This window comes from Chanodichthys erythropterus, chromosome 5 (genome assembly GCF_024489055.1).
Source record: "Chanodichthys erythropterus isolate Z2021 chromosome 5, ASM2448905v1, whole genome shotgun sequence".
NCBI lineage: Eukaryota > Metazoa > Chordata > Actinopteri > Cypriniformes > Xenocyprididae > Chanodichthys > Chanodichthys erythropterus.
Genome location: NC_090225.1, coordinates 32113750 through 32130937, shown reverse-complemented (window position 1 = coordinate 32130937; position 17188 = coordinate 32113750). Strand labels below are relative to the sequence as shown.

The 17188-nt window shown below is 35.9% G+C and overlaps 1 long non-coding RNA gene and 1 other non-coding gene across 3 annotated transcripts; one reads left to right on the top strand and one right to left on the bottom strand.

The window, feature by feature from the left end:
* The first annotated feature begins 7640 nt into the window (after window positions 1-7640).
* Window positions 7641-16804, top strand: LOC137020228 (uncharacterized). Of its 2 annotated transcripts, XR_010895163.1 has the most exons (6): window positions 7641-7750; window positions 7968-8043; window positions 8533-8601; window positions 11003-11080; window positions 11507-11526; window positions 16101-16804. It is a non-coding gene; the product is annotated as an uncharacterized lncRNA (long non-coding RNA). The 2 variants fall into 2 exon arrangements; XR_010895162.1 differs by lacking the exon at window positions 16101-16804 and having other exon boundaries at window positions 11507-11718.
* LOC137020888 (U6 spliceosomal RNA) lies at window positions 8450-8556 on the bottom strand. Its single transcript, XR_010895259.1, has one exon. It is a non-coding gene; the product is annotated as a U6 spliceosomal RNA (small nuclear RNA).
* Window positions 16805-17188: the final 384 nt, after the last annotated feature.

Below are 17188 nucleotides of genomic sequence, written 5' to 3'. Positions count from 1 at the left end.
AAGGTGGATAGACTAATCGCATACGCATGTGCATGTGTCACCGTCTTCACAGATTCACATTTTTGCAGTTCATATGGAGAAGACTACTATCCTTTTCAAAAACTTGCACTTTGAAACCTGTTTTCAAAAGTTTGCATTTTCAGGCCACCAAAAGCCGTTGTCGTGTAAATGAACGGCCAAAACGCATTAAAAAGTTTCCCATTTTTAGTTGAAAATGGTGTCGTGTAAACAGACTCTAAAGGTGATGACACACGATTATGCTTGGGCACTTTCTCAACAAATTTTGATCTAAAGTATCCAGGTAGAAATTTGTTACCCATTCTCAATAGGAAAGTGCCAAAGCAACATCGCTCGGTGACAATGCTCAAACAGTTGCCCCGTGGGTCATCACTTAAGTCTCATCCTTTGACCTAGTTTTATTCAGTCCCCCGTTTTCTAATTAATTATCTCATTAGACCCTCGTTTGCTTTAGTACTTATAGTCCTTGGTTTCCTGAGTTCCTTTGTCCTCGTTTTCTCCTGAGAGTTTGTTTATGAAAAGTAATCCTACGTATTCCTCATCTTCAGGAGCTTTGTTTCCACATTACGTGACAGTACAGTATGAAGTCTACAAGCTTGGGAATATTTACATCTAATAAAAATGAGTTAGGCCCCAATTAATCTTTATTGAACTGAATTGACTCTCAAGCTTGTAAATCAAAATTGAATCGTGAAATGTGTGTCAATGCCCAGCTCTAATAAAGTAATAAACTATGGAATTTGTAATTAAAAAAACCCTACAAAAACAACCTCTGTAAAAGTGTTTTATATTCCCCACTATTTAATATAATAATAGAAACATTTGGATTTCTGCCAAAACACCATATTTGTACAGTGTCAATAACAGCAAGTTAAATCACTCTGCTGCTGAACTGACGAGCTTGTAATTATGACATTTTCCAGTTTCTGTGGCTGTTTTCAGCTAGATTCACCGCAGAACCTTTAATGTTGTGATGAACACACACGAGTCTGTGTCACGTCTGAATGGATCACACACCATGTTGTAATTACCGTAATTATGAGATTTCAACTTGTAAAAAGCGTTAAGTAGGACTGTAAAGGCAGATTCAGTTCATCCTATTAATTGTGACAAATAGGTACAACAACTACAGGAGAAAACTGGAAGCAGGTGTGCTGTGCCCTGACCTCGGATCAGCTTTAGCCAGACAGAAGAAGCCTGGGACAGGACTTCCACCCTTTCTCTTTGTCGTCAGGTCAGGCAGCATGGGCAGTGACCTCCTGACCCCTCGCCAACTCTCTCTGCTCCGCCGGCACACGTGCAGTCACTGTGGGCAGTTTGGGCCTCGATTATATGCAGTAAGTTGAATTTATTTAATAGCAGAGTCATTCCACGAAACCAGTATCATTTGGACTTACACATTTTTAGACTTTCTACCAAAATGTATTGCTTTTCCGAACACCCCACAACATTAATGACATATTTAACATATTTTCCCATCTCAGGCATCAAATCCCTATTATTATTGGTCATTATTTTAAGTTATGGACACTACAGGAGCTCTCTGAATATTATTATAAAATGCATTTGTGATAAAATCACCATTTTCCTATTAATTAGTTGACCCTCACATTAATTCAGTCATTGCAAATATAAAAGTTACATAAAATCTCACACTTTTGCTATACTAAAACCTGAAATGGGCACTTTTTGTGACAGAAACCTCATCATTTCTGATCAAAGGCTTAACTTCAGAATATGAACTAAAATCAGTTTTCTTATGATTTCAGACAGAATTCAACTAACTTTAAATTACTTTTTCATAAACGTAACAAAAAATAATAATAAAAATGTAGGTGTGACGGGGTTGTGATTTTTTTGGCCACTGCTCTAAATCTAGTGAATAAATGGAGAGCGTATGACATGCATGATATTAAGAAATCGTGAATAATATTGATAATTTTCACAAGTTATAGTTTTCTATCTTTAATTGATGTAACAGGGTTGAGTCGTTAAGCTCGACAAACACAATTTCACAACATAATTTAGTTATAATTATTAAAGAAGGTGGTAACTTGCTCACAGTGATGTTCAGAAGACTTCTATGATGTCACTTCCTATTAATGATGTCACACAAGTATCAGTTCATTAAGGTTTGTGTAACGGGGTTGAGAGGTTACTGAGGTATGGAGCTAAATCATGTGATTTTAGTGAATAATCATAAATTTACTTAGAAAAAAACATTACCAGCAAAAAAGCACAGATGGATATTTATGGGAATGTCAAAATTAATGGACTGTTTTCCTCATTTTATTATTCCTATCCCAAGTACACTTTCAAAGAAGGCCTTGAGGGACAAAAAACTAAATAATTTCTAATATGAAGATTGTTTTTAAACATTATTAAAGGAAACATTTTAATTAATACAAAAAGTTTTTAAAAATATATTTTGGTGACCCAATAGATAAAATACACTGAAGAAAGCTAGAGGGACTCGAATCGTGGATTGACTCAGCAATTCTGGACGCTGAAATAAAACGCCAATAATCAGGAATGGCCAAACTAAAGACATCGACGTGACTGCAGTGGTTCAACCTAAGACAAGAGATTGTTGAATAAAGTCGTTATTTTTGTTTTGTTTTTTGCGCACAAAAAGTATTCTCGTCTCTTCATAACATTAAGGTTGATCCACTGCAGTCACATGACTGTTTTAACTACGTCTTCAGTACCTTTCTGGACCTTGAAAGTGTTGATTATAGATATCAAGTCATAAACCTGTTGGATTTCATCAGAAATATCTTAATTTGTGTTCTGAAGATGAACAAAGGTCTTACGGGTGTGGAACGACGCGAGGGAGAGTAATTAATGACAGAAATTACATTTTTGGCTGAACTAACCCTTTAACTCATGAGTGTAGTTTCTGGGAAAGATGCAACTAGATCCTAAACACGTGCCAAAAGCCTCAGTCACCACAGAACTACATTTCCCAGCATCCCTTCTGGTCACCACCTGCACCCAGTCAGACATGATCACATCTGGCACTGATTATCAGCTCCTCACCCACACCTGTGCGATCCTCTTCATCAGCATCAGATGAGACTGTTATTCTCCAACAGTGATGATATCCAGTCATATTTACATCGGTAACTACTTCAGTTCAGTTCAGTAAGTTAGACAACCTCAAATCTAGCATATTTTTGACGTTTTCAGATGTTTTCCTCGGTTATAATCTGCCAGATGATGCTCGAAAGGAGAACATGTTTTGTTTGTTTGTCCTGCAGTTGATCTGAATTGCGAAGCAGTAACATTATTGAGTAACACCGTTAAGTTTTGTTCCACTTCTGTCCCACTGTTCCACTTTTCCTGCTTCCTGATTGGCCCGTCATTGGTCGGAGCTCTGTTCCACTCTGGTTCCACTTAGCGAGCTCCCCTATATGGTCATGACGAGTAGCCTGCCGTTGGTCCTTCGAGAACGTTCCACTTTTTCCTGCATCCCGATTGGTCTGTGGGCGGGACAACCAGGGATTGGAGGCGCGGGCGACGTCAGCGCCATTCAGTGCTTTTTTGGAAGAGATCGATCGTTTACGTTTACTATTTGCTGATAATATATGTGCATTTATTGTATTTGAAGAGGTAAGAGCGCATGATTTTACTACGTTTTGTTTAATTTTCGTGTGGTTCGTCTGTACTGTACCTGTGAAGTGATGTAAACTCATTTATCCTGTTTTTACCACATCTTTCATGTTTAAAATACGAATGCCGTAGTAAAGCATCTGTAATTTCGTGGTTATTGTGTTATTTAACGCTTTGTCACCACTGCTTAGTTACATAGTTATAAAACTGTAGTTACTGTAGTAAAACCATGGTAATATTTCACAGGGCTGTGGTTGTCTCTTAAGTTCTGATGTGCCTCAAACTATTGTTTTGAAATAAATGCATAATGTTATTTGCATAACTGGGAGGCTATATACATGCATGCATTTTTTTTGTAGTTATATTATATAGTTATAGTTATATAGTTATATATTATAATATATTTTCAGTTATATTTGCACCACCCAGTCTGCTGTCATGGGCAACAAGGATGCGTTGCTGAGGTATGCAGGCCTGTTTCCTGACATGGTGGCTGCCATCAGTGAGCGCCGGGTCAGAGAGGGCACTGGCACACCGGCCCAGGAAGAGGTGACGGACCGCGACAGAAAAGGGTATGGGTTCAGATCTCTAACAGAGGATTGCAGACAGTAGAGAATGCGTAATGTTGGGGCTTGAGCTGATTCTGTGTCCCTCCTTTTCAGCTTCATCAAGTGACTGAGGAAGCAGACAGCCAGACCGGTACAAAGATGGAAACTCTGCAGAAGTACATTCGGAGAAGAGACGCTGAGATGCTGTCAAAATCAGCGCCTCCAGGCATGAAACTGCCTTAACTTTGTTTTGTTTTTGTAGGGTTTATATAATAATTCTTGCATAAACTTTAGTTATTGAAATTAACTGAATCTTGACTTGAGTTGATATTCTTTTTAGAGATGCTTTAAAGCAGAGTTTGAATTTGTCTCATGTTTAATGATTTCTGCATTGTTTTTGCAGACTGTAAAGCTGCTTTGAAACAATCTGTATTGTGTTAAGCACTATATAAATAAACTTAATTAACCCTCTACCGCACACATTATGATAAAAAAAAAAAAAAAAATTGACACTTTTTCTTTTCTTAGAATGGCTTAACTTGAAGTGCTATAAAAATTTTTTGGAAAAAAATATTATTTTAAGGTACTTTATGATATGTTGCCATATGGCAACAACGTGCAATAGTGGAAATAACTTAAGTGTAAGTGTATATAGTTAATATTTTTCCTCAGAAATGTTGTTTGTATTGAATAAATTGGTGTTATTATAAGCTTTAGCAGTAAATATAAACAACACCTTATACTTATTTTCCAACATCTTGTGCTTTTATTTATGGAATTTATTATTTTGCTGAATAATGCTTTATATTATTTGAATTTCATTAAGTTTTTCGTGAATATTATTTAAATTGCAAATGTAGACCGTTAAAAACAAATCTAATACTGTTCATCATGTATCATAAAACATTGACATAAAACCAAATACAAAATGTGAGTAACTGTATTTCGTTATGGTTACATTTTAAATAGATGGTAATCAAATTACAGTTACATTCAAAAAGTATTTTAGATTACCAAAGAGATTACTTTGAATTGTAATGTCATTTATTTTATTTAATAGGCTATTAACGTAAGCTGTTAGAGGATTTTTAACCAGCGAGCCAATGTTGATGATTCTCCGACTCTGTCCGTTTAAAAAAACAAACACAAAAAAAAACCGTGCGCAGCCTGTTCAGATATCAGCAACCTGCAGAGTCATCAGACATGAGATCACACGTGAGTAATGGACGGGAAAACAGGGAACGCATTTCTCTAGTGGAACGTCAAAGACAGTTTTACTTATAAACATGAAGAAGGACGTACAGTAACATCATAGTGCAATGCAAGCTATCTCTGCAACAAAACTTCTATCGGCTTCAAAGGATTCAACATGATCTAACGTTAATCTGAAAATCTTGAGGTAGGCCTAAGCTGTTCTTGGCCTTTGAAAATGTTATTTTCCTTATTTACTCCTCATTTTCCTATTTACTCGTACGTTGAGCCTTGTATGGTTATCATTAGCCTACGTTTAATATTTCTAAGAATTTATTAGGTCTTTGAAAAATAACACAAAATCATCATAGAATTAAAATCCACGCTAAATAATGTTTTATAAAGCCAATTTCTTGGTGTACTTTACAGACAAACTTTAAATCTTAATAATTCATTCCAAATGTTTAGGTATATTGGTATAGTAGTAACCATGGAAACGCTATTATCGCTGCTGTTCCACAAGCGCCACCTACTGTCAGAGAGTGAATTTGCATTTCATTCAGCCCGTCTGCTGATTGTGTTTTGTGCAGGTGACTTGTGTAGCATCATTTCACAAAGCTAAAGTCAGGCCATGCTTGAAATTATACAATAATTTAAATGAAAAACAACTGCTCATGCTCATGTTCATAACATCTTTGTTGGGATTGTAATAAAAATGCAGTGTTTGCCTCTAATATCAAAGAGCTACACATATTTTTTTGAACAAATAAACAACAAATACATTTGCTTTAAAAAAAAAATCTGCAACCAGTATCAGAAATGGACAATTTGGTTCTATTGGCCATGAAAAATCAAAAGAGGTGCATCACTAATAATAATTTTAAAAAATTAAATAAAGGATTATTTAAAAAATCAAATAGTTTTTTTTTCTTTGCTGTTTGTTGTTTATATGGTTAATGCTATCAGTGCACTAAGGTTAAATATTAGTATAAACGTATTTATTCTAGGGATCGTTCACACAAAATGATCATATTTTTTTCTAAACCTGTAAAATGTGGTGGAGAGATGCAAAAAACTGTTGAGAAACCGTAGGTGTGTCAGTTTTGAATATAGGCCTTCTCTTGAGATTATTGGGTAGATCATTTCACTTCATTTTCTTTATAAACATTCTAAATGTTACAAACAAACTTTGTTAATAAAACAATTTAAACCACTGTGTCAATTTGACTCTATACACCTACAAAACAACCTATATTATTAACAATATTTTATTGTTGTTATTTAATATTTTGTTATCCTTCTGATGCACATCTTTACAAATATAAAAATATAATTTAGGAATGATATATCAATAGTAATTATATATGGATGTGATGTTAAAAGAAACACATATTTTCATAATTTGTTTATCAAGATATTTAAATTCTTTACCAACACATAGGTTATGTCTAATAGACTGCAGATATATATTTTGTAACTGATGTTAAAAATAGACTTTAGTGGAAAACCAAATCCTGGTGGTTAGAGGTCATTTTTATTTACAGGTTGTAAACTTAAAACAGAACATCAAGTTAATATGGTCCTTTAAGTATTTCAAAGTATTCCAAAGTATTTAGATTAAGTTACTAAAATTGAGAAATGTAACGAAATATGTTACAGATTACTTTTTAAAGCATGTATTTTGTAATCTGTAGTGAAATACATTCTAAAAGTAACATTCCCAACCCTGATTATAACAGGACGCTGAAATAAAACGCCAATAATCAGGAATGGCCAAACTAAAGACATCGACGTGACTGCAGTGGTTCAACCTAAGACAAGAGATTGTTGAATAAAGTGGTTATTTTTGTTTTGTTTTTTGCGCACAAAAAGTATTCTCGTCTCTTCATAACATTAAGGTTGATCCACTGCAGTCACATGACTGTTTTAACGACGTCTTTAGTACCTTTCTGGACCTTGAAAGTGTTGATTATAGATATCAAGTCATAAACCTGTTGGATTTCATCAGAAATATCTTAATTTGTGTTCTGAAGATGAACAAAGGTCTTACGGGTGTGGAACGACGCGAGGTAGAGTAATTAATGACAGAAATTACATTTATGGCTGAACTAACCCTTTAACTCATGAGTGTAGTTTGTGGGAAAGATGCAACTAGATCCTAAACACGTGCCAAAAGCCTCAGTCACCACAGAACTACATTTCCCAGCATCCCTTCTGGTCACCACCTGCACCCAGTCAGACATGATCACATCTGGCACTGATTATCAGCTCCTCACCCACACCTGTGCGATCCTCTTCATCAGCATCAGATGAGACTGTTATTCTCCAACAGTGATGATATCCAGTCATATTTACATCGGTAACTACTTCAGTTCAGTTCAGTAAGTTAGACAACCTCAAATCTAGCATATTTTTGACGTTTTCAGATGTTTTCCTCGGTTATAATCTGCCAGATGATGCTCGAAAGGAGAACATGTTTTGTTTGTTTGTCCTGCAGTTGATCTGAATTGCGAAGCAGTAACATTATTGAGTAACACCGTTAAGTTTTGTTAGTGGAAATTAAAACATATTTTGTGTTTTTTTTCGCTGTGTTTTCAGGTAACTTACAGAAGAAACACGAGCCGAGGGAAAATACGCACATTCGACAGCTGCGCGAGAACAACACACGTGTGTGGTAAGTTAATTTAACTTCTTTATACGTTAGTATTTATTCTATTTAATCATATTTGATTAAATTCCTGTCGAGATCTGCTGGATTGAACGGAGATTCGCGACGCTAGTGCATTAACAACCGACAGATTAATATTAAAATCGACTGAAGAAACATCAGGATGATAAATACAATCATTGCGAACACTTACAACATTATTTTGCTTAAAATCAAACTTTTATGCTCCTGTTACTTCTCTAAACCCGAGTTTATGCAGTCGTTTGAGTGAGGCGCTCTCTAGAGTGAGAGTGAGGGTGAGGCGCGCTCTGGCGGCCGCGCGCCGTCCTGCACCCGAAAATACGGGCTTTTTCACTTGTACAGTATGAAATATGAATTATTACAGTAAATTAATTATAAAATCATAAAGAATAACAATAAGGAACGCTTCACGAATTTGCGTGTCATCCTTGCGCAGGGGCCATGCTAATCTTCTCTGTATCGTTCCAATTTTAGTATATGTGCTGCCGAAGCGAGCACGAACTGAGAGATCGGACCACAGCTATATATACCGGGGACCCCCAGGTATGTATTTCATTGGTGGTGAGTGGATAAACCACTTATTCTACTCCCTTACGTCAAATGTGACTGTAAATCATGGGGACCGTAGCCCTGTAAACATCTAAAAACCAGGATATTTTCAAAGCAGCAGTCTTGTGTGGGTTTACCGTAGTATTTTCTGAGCTGTAGACCATATACAAATGAACCCTGATCTTCTAGCAGTGATAGGACGGCTCAGCCTGACACGCAGGAGCTCTTTGTCACGTGGCGCGTCCCTCCCCTCCCCCGCAGACAGAGCGGATCCTCCTGGGGCGAAAGAGCGGGAAGTCTGCGGGGGAGGAGCGTGTCATGTGACCGAGAGCTGCTCTGCTAGTTTCACTCCGTCATGATTCACAGACGAGCACAGAGACCTGGAAACCCTCCTTTCAGAACAGCCGAGGCAGGGAAACTCGAGTTTAACAGTCACATGACACAACAGAACAGATGGTTTTGTGTAAACGGCCACCAGCGTGATGCCAAATCAAAGGTGAGAAGGTACAAGTCATGTAGCTATGACCATCAGTGAGCAATGGGGCCGACAATCCCTGTCTGAGGTCATGTTCCCGGAGCGAATCCCCTCAACATTCAAGAGTTATTCTCTCCTGATGTCAACATGAGTCCGGCCCTGAGGAAAATCCTCCACTTCAAATAAATGCTCATGGAAAAATGACATTTCTACTAATCAAAGAATCCTGAAATACACTGATAATAACAAATGTTTGAGCATCAAATCAGCATATCAGAATGATTTCTGAAGGATCATGTGACACTGAAGACTGGAGTAATGATAATGAACATAATTTATGATAAAGTTTGTCGAGACAAACTTTGAAATTGGCTTGAAAAAGGCTGAACAGAAAGTTTTGAAGTAGTAGCTTGAAGTTTGAAGGTATATAGATAGATGGATATAGAAATAATACTTAAAATGGCAGTTTAATCGAGTATAATGGGCTTCTGGCAGTTTGAAAAGTTCTGCCTCATTGGAACATTTCTTCCATTATAAGTCTTTATTTATTTATTTTATTTATTTTATTTTTCCCCTCAGAGTTTTAATAGTCATTTTTAGGAAAAGATCACATTAAGCGGAGTTTGATGGTTCCAGCTTCAAAACTTGAGTTCAAGTCAGAATTTTAGTCTCAAAATAAGTTTTTAAATAGCGTTATTAAGTTGTTTTTCTCAAGCTAACTTAATTACATTTTACTATAATTGGAATAGCTGTTTTAATGTTTTGATCATTTTCTAATTATCTACATCCATTGATCATGTGTGAAAACATTTAAACCTAATATGTTCACTTAGAAATCAAAACTCCAAGTTGAGAAACCAATAAATGTTCAAACTTGCATTTCTCCCTTCATGTGTGTGATGTTTTGCATGTTGTGTGCGTGTTTGTGTAGAATTTATAGAAAAGGAGTTTTGTGTGAATTGTAAGCGGCTGTAAACACTCAAAAGACACTCACGTGTCGCCATCTAGTGGCCTAAATGTTTTCCACGTTTGCCATCACAGGAATAAATTACGATTTAAAGTATCTTTAAAATGGATAAGTTAATTGAAATTGTAACAGCTAACCTCTATTGATAAGTTGTAATTTACAAAATTAATTTTACTGTATTTGATTAACGCATCCTCCTTGGAAAGGCACTCGGTTGCACTGATGTCAATCAGACATGTCGCCATCTAGTGGCGTAATTGTTTTCCCTCCGTCTCCGAACACCCTGGTAAAAGTGAACGTCTCAACAAAAATATGAATCTGTGTCCTTCACGAATGGCCATATAGTCTGCTGTTATACGAATAATGAATTAGCAATGACATTTAAACCATAAAGACCATGACATTATTTGAGGAAACCATATACTCGGCGCTTTTTTTGTTGGTACTCTTAAGCTTTTTATAGTGTTGTTCACTGTCAATTTTCACTGATCAATGTTCACTGCCATCATATAGACGAACGCGAGCGGGACATTTAAAAATATCTCATTTAGTGGCCAGGAAAAGAGTCAACAGTAATGACTAGGCTAGTAACACTCTTGTCCACGAGGGGGAGCTGCACACCGCGTCCTAACCATAGACCGTCCTAACCAGACGCGGATGGGGTGAGAGATTCCAAACTCTTTAATTATATTTTGTTAAACTTTTTATAAATATCTAATCAGATCATTTCAACCAAAGACACAAAAAAATATATATATAATTTTAACGGCTATTTGTTCGTTTTAAGGAAATGACGTCTTTGTTCCTTGGACGTTTCCGGTTAGGTGTCGAGCGCGTTCAAAACATCGGCGGGAGGCGCTTGATGCGCAGGCGTGATGATATAATCCTGCTATTAAAAGAACATAAATATAAAGTTTCAGTGTTGCTCAGTGGTTTAATGCTCCCTCTGGCAGGTTATTAAAGTGTTATTAAAGTCCCGAAACCCGCAGCGGTGAAGCGGGAAGATGAGCAGCTCACATGTTCAGATTCTGGTGAGTAAATGACATTTTCTCATGTAATCATTTGGATTTGTTAACGTTAACTGTTTAATTATGATGCAGCATAATTTGAGCTGATTGTGGCTCTGTCATGTTTATAGATATTGAGACACGTGTAGTGGAAAAAATGCCCTTTTTTTAATTTGTTTCTTTAAATTTGTTTAATTTCTAAATGTCCTGTGTTTCTATAGTTAGTAAAGTAACTGCTCACTTGAGTTATATCAGCTGAAGAATGCTGCGTAACATTAGTTTACTGCATTCGTTTAACGAAACAACATTTATTCATCACGTGTTAAGCTCGGCTAGTGTTAATCCCATCATGCTCTGATGCATTAAACAGCTTGTTTGTTTGTTTTTTTAAAGACTGTTCATTAACCTGATCAAGTTAAAAAATGAATGTTTTTCTGCTTTTGTCTTCAGGAAAGTGGTCAGATGAACATGTAAGTCCAGACTGCAGAAAGGCTTAAAACACTGTTTCAGGGAACTATAACCTGCTCCTGCAGACACCAGTGGTTTACAGGTGGAAGAGAATTAATGTCACCGTCATAAACACTAAAGAGACTCTCTACTGTCTCTGACAAACAGGAACCCTGCGAGAGAATGAGAGAAATCAGGGAATTGGGATCGTTCAGGGGCGGGCTAAGCAATATTTAAATATTTCAATGTAAAATAAAATATATTAAGACATATCAACCTCATATAAATGATATTTCTTAAAACACTCGGTAAAATTCAATAATGTCTTGTTTATACCATCAATGTCAACAATATCAAGAACCATTATATTTTAATTAAATAATATGATATTTCAATGTATAATCAATTATTTAAAATGTATTAAATTGAATATAATTTTAAATATTCAAATATTCAATTCATATTTTAAAAAATTATATATATATATTTTTTTAAAGCATTCAATGTTTGAAATGTCAGTTCCATAACATTTCTTGTTTATACATTATTGATATAAAGGACCCTTTATATTGTTCATAGTTTAAGTCGTTGTTTAAATGTATCATAGAATACTCATTTTAATACATTTAAATATTTTATTTCTATTAAAAAAAACTTTGACATTAACTTGAGTTTGAGTGATTTAAATACAATTACATAAAATTTTGTTCATACCATATGCATAAATGAGATTCAGGACCCTTATATTTCAAATCATTTAAATCATATTTAAATATTTCAATATATAATAAATTATTTTAAAATATATTAAACTTATTTTTTTGTATTTAAATAGTGTCATATTGTTATATTTCAACAGTATTGTATTCATATTTATAAGTACAGTTTGCGAACCACTTGCAGAATCTCTGAAAAGTGAATAATTTTAAATAGAGATCATACAAAATGCTTGTTCTTTTGTTTAGTACTGTCCTGAGTAAGATATTTTACATAAAAGATGTTTACATATAATCCAAAAACAATAGCTGAATTTATTAAAAAACCCCATTCATAAGTATGTGAAGCATTGATTCTCAATACTGTGTGTGTTCACCTGATGATCCACGACTGTTTGTGTGTTTTGTGATGGTTGTTCATGAGTCTCTTGTTTGTCCTGAGCAGTTAAACTGAGCTCTGTTCTTCAGAAAAATCCTCCAGATCCTGCAGATTCTTCAGTTTATTCATCAGACACTTGCATGTTTCCCGGAAGACAAATTAAATACAATTTACCTTGATATTTGAATTCAAAAGTTTTCACCCCTTGGCTCTTAATGCATCGTGTTTCCTTCTGGAGCATCAGTGAATATTTGAACCTTTTTTAATAGTTGAGTTTGAGTCCCTCAGTTGTCCTCAGTGTGAAAAGATGAATCTCAAAATCATTCAGTCACGGCTGGAAAGGGTTCAAATATGCAAAATATGCTTGAAAACTAATGAATCTGCAGGAGCTGGAGGATTTTTCTGAAGAACAGAGCTCAGTTTAACTGCTCAGGACAAACAAGAGACTCATGAACAACCATTAGAGCCCTGCATTTCTGCCCGAGCCTGACGGGCCCTGACTTAATTGCAGCCCACGGGCCAGGCTTCAGGACATTTTTTTTTTTTACATCATAGCTCTTTAGGCTTCTCCTTTTAATACTTTGGACATGCATTAATAAAAATAAACCTTGATTAGAAGCTGATGACGGTAAAACAAACGCATACATAGACCTAGTGCTGCTCTGGCAGAAATAACATGACGCCATAGCTGTGCCTCGTTACAGACTGCGTGACGCGTCCTCATGTTTAGTGTAGCAGCGAGTCTCTTCAGCGCAGCAGCACTTGCGCACATACAACATAGCTTATCAGTTCTCGCATTTCTAACTGGACATCACAGCATGTTTATTAACAAAATAATTGTTGGAACGCAGGCGAAGTACAAAGCTTATAATTTACATATTAAATAATAGTTTAGCATTCAAATACATTAAGAATATGGAAACATTTGGATTTGTGCTGAATTGGAGAGGTAGGCAACATGTATTTTTATTTTTCGTTATGGTTCTGCTCTGAATAGGCTACGGTTTATAGGATTTATTGTCTATAGCTGTATGTTTATGGTTTGTTTTCTTTTTAAACCGTCTAACCGATAGTATTAATTGGTTAACCAAGACGTTTGACCAGTCAATTATGAGCATCCCTAATTAAAACTTTCCAGTAAGGATGCTGTGCTTTTTCTCCACGATTCTCTCTATATGAGTGTTCTTCTGGCTGTAGCATGTGGTCTCACTTTTCATTTGAAAATGACTACATTCTGTGGCGAAGCCTTGATTTTTAATGCATAGCTAGCTGTAGGCCTGAAGTAAGACAAACTGTGAAGTTTTTCCACACGCTGTTGTGAGCAGCCCGTAGAAAAGCTTGTCAGAATTGCTTTTTTACTGTGGTAGTGCTAATGAACATTTAAACTAACACCGTGAAATGTTTATATTAGTGTTTTATATCTAATGGCTTTTATTGTAGGCAAGACGAGTGTTGATTTGAGTCTAAATCGATCAAACGTGGTCAACTTCCTGTCGGCAGCTGCACACTTCTAAGAAACAAACTTTAACAAACAAAAAAGTGCTCCAAACATTTTTCTGAATTGATTTAATAAAGAAACGAGAAGGATTACAACTACTTTGCAATTAAAAACAAAACTGCAAAGGCTGCATTATGGGAGGATATAAAAAAAGAACGGGCTCCAGTTGGGCTCGCGCCGAAATTTCTGACAAGCTGTCGGACACGGGCCGTGCAGGGCTCTAACAACCATCATAAAACATAAACGGTCATGGATCATCCAGGTAACCACACTCGGAATCAAGGGTTCACAAACTTGTGAATGGGGTTATATTTATAATTTCAGCTATTTTTTTTTTTTTTCCTTGTGGACTTTATGTAAACATCTCTTATGTAAAATATCTTATTCAGGACAGTACTAAATTAAAAAAAAAAAAACATTGTTTCCCACAATGGCAGTAAATTGATTATAATTCATTGATTCTCCCCACTACTTTTTAATTTTTTTTTTTTTTTTTTTTTTTTTTCTCTCTATTAAAGTCTACTGCTTGTACATGTCCAGAAGGTCTTCCAGGTTTGTGTAACATTCACATGACTAGTGGCTGGTCTGTCTGTGCAGTCACTGAAAACTGAGACCCACACAGCATTTGATCACTAGATTTACAGAAATTATTTCACTTTTAAAAAAGGTATTGTGTCATTGTGTCCTGACAAACATATTAAAAGGATAGTTCACCCTAAAATAAAAATTATCATGATTTACTCTGAAATTTCTCTTTTATAAATTCAAATAACTAGCTTCCTCATTTTTAAAGTTTTAAATATGGATATTTCTCTTGGCATGGCTTCAGAAGGCCTTTATTAACCCACTGAAGTCGTATGGATTTTTTATGGATGGATGCATTATTTTTTACTTCAAAACACGGCCCCCCCATTCACAACCATTATAAACCTCTGAGCACTAATGATATTTTTAATATATCTCTGATTGTGTTCGTCTGGATTGAGGGCGAGTAAATCATGGGATAATTTTAATTTTTGGGTGAACTATCCCTGTAATTATTGAATATAGTCATTTAACCTTGTATTAGTGTCTTTGGAAGGCTTTTGTCTTTCAAACACATTAAAATGTACAAATTCACATTTCATATTAACATGCAATGCAGGGATTCTCTAATTTTTATTTATTTTTTTTCGTCAGCTGAACCTCCTGTTTTTTTTTTTTTTGTTGTTGTTTTTTTTTTAAAGTTAATAAGTTAGGCCAATAATAACAAAAAAAAATGGTCACATGACATGGAGAAACAATTTTTATTTATTTTTTTAATTTTATTTAGATTTTTAATTTTTTTATTTTTTTTATTTTATTTTATTTTTTTTTTAGCTTTTATTTAATCTCTGACTTAATGTAATATTTAACACACTTTCGGTTGATAAAGAATGGAATATATTTGTATTTTTATATCAATATGGTACAAGATTAATCTAATTTCACATTGAACTAAATAGGATAGTCAAAAGTAATCAAAGTAGTCTGATTAATTGTGTAATGTAAGGGATTACGTTACTAACTACAATTTGTCATGTAATTTGGAATCAGTAATCAATTAAGTAATCAATCCCTGTGTATATATATATATATATATCAAATACAGAATGTCTTCATACCATATGCATTTTCTTTCTGACTTCTGGACAATGAGGTATTTGTTTCCAATCCTCCCTATCCATTAGCATTTCAATAAATTAAAATTAAATGAGAAATCATCAGTGCAGTTTTCTAAATTTTTTTTTTGAAGTGCTTTTAAATTAATTTTGAACAGGTTCTTTATCTGGTATGCAATAAAATTTCTATGGTATTGTAAAACCTTAAACATGTTATATTATTTAATAGATTTTTAGATTTAATAGATACTTGTTATACTGTAAGTATTGCGCACATCTAATAAAGCAGAAATGTACACAGACATTAGAAAAAGGAAAATGTTTATTTATATATACATATGTCTCTCCTCTCTTGTCTTCCCAGAAGCCTTTGCACAGAAGTAGACACCCCGGAACTGTCTGTGGCCAAAATCTTTAGTCTTTCGCTGGCCACAGTTTTGGCAAAGGAACTGCAGAGGTATCTGACCTTTCTTCGGGTTCAAACCTTGAGCTGCGGCTGCCTCTGACAGCTTCTTTTGCCGCCACGTTGTTGTCCTGGGCACCCTCTTCTCGTCTGGTGCTGCGACTGTTACAGGTGCTCCTACAACAGGTATGGGCGTGGCTGTAGACGCAGAAGGCACAGGTGCTGCGGTAGATGTATGTGCAGCAGGTATGGAAGAAGTGGCTGAGTCTGGCAATAGCTGCTGCCGTCGAGCCCACTGGAGGAGGCTGGCCTTGGGAACACAGTGCTGTCTGTCCAGACGCATCCTGAGGTATTTCAAACTCAAAAGATGAGTGTCCATGCTGGATTGCTTCCATTAGTTTTGGCAGTACCGGTGGGAGGTGTTCAGGTGCCACCAAAGGAGCAGTAAAAGGCTCAGTGTCGAGCTGTAAGACCTCCCTCTCCTGCTTCTTTATTCGAGCATTGTGCCTATGTACAGAAAAGACAATATAAGACTGTATATGTGTGTAATGATGATTATGAATATGAAAACAGACAAAAACGATTAATTACTGAACCTACCACTGGGAGATTGTGAGTTGGTTTAGCTTAAAGAGCTTTAATTTTGTTCCAGCCATGATTCCGGGGCTGCCCAGGGCTATGTCTCGGATCATCCTGTAATCCCTTAGGTTGGCAGGCCATCGGTTTACCCGGACTCTGGCGATGGTCTGACCAGCAGGGTAAATTCGGCAGAGAGCCAGGCAGATGGCTTCCACTACTCGACTTGGCCCTTTCAGTGGCCCAGCACTTGTCATGATCTGACGGGTTGTTCCACGATCTCATCCACCTTACTCTGAGTGACAAACCCCTGATGGCGCAGGTCCAGACTGTCGGCCAGCCTAATGACGTGGTCGTAACCGGCTTGGCCATCTGGTCCCACACACTCAATCTGTACATGAAAATAGGTTAATAAACTCCTATTCAATCCCAGGTGAAAAAGTACACTTCCATAATGTATTTAAAGTGCTCTA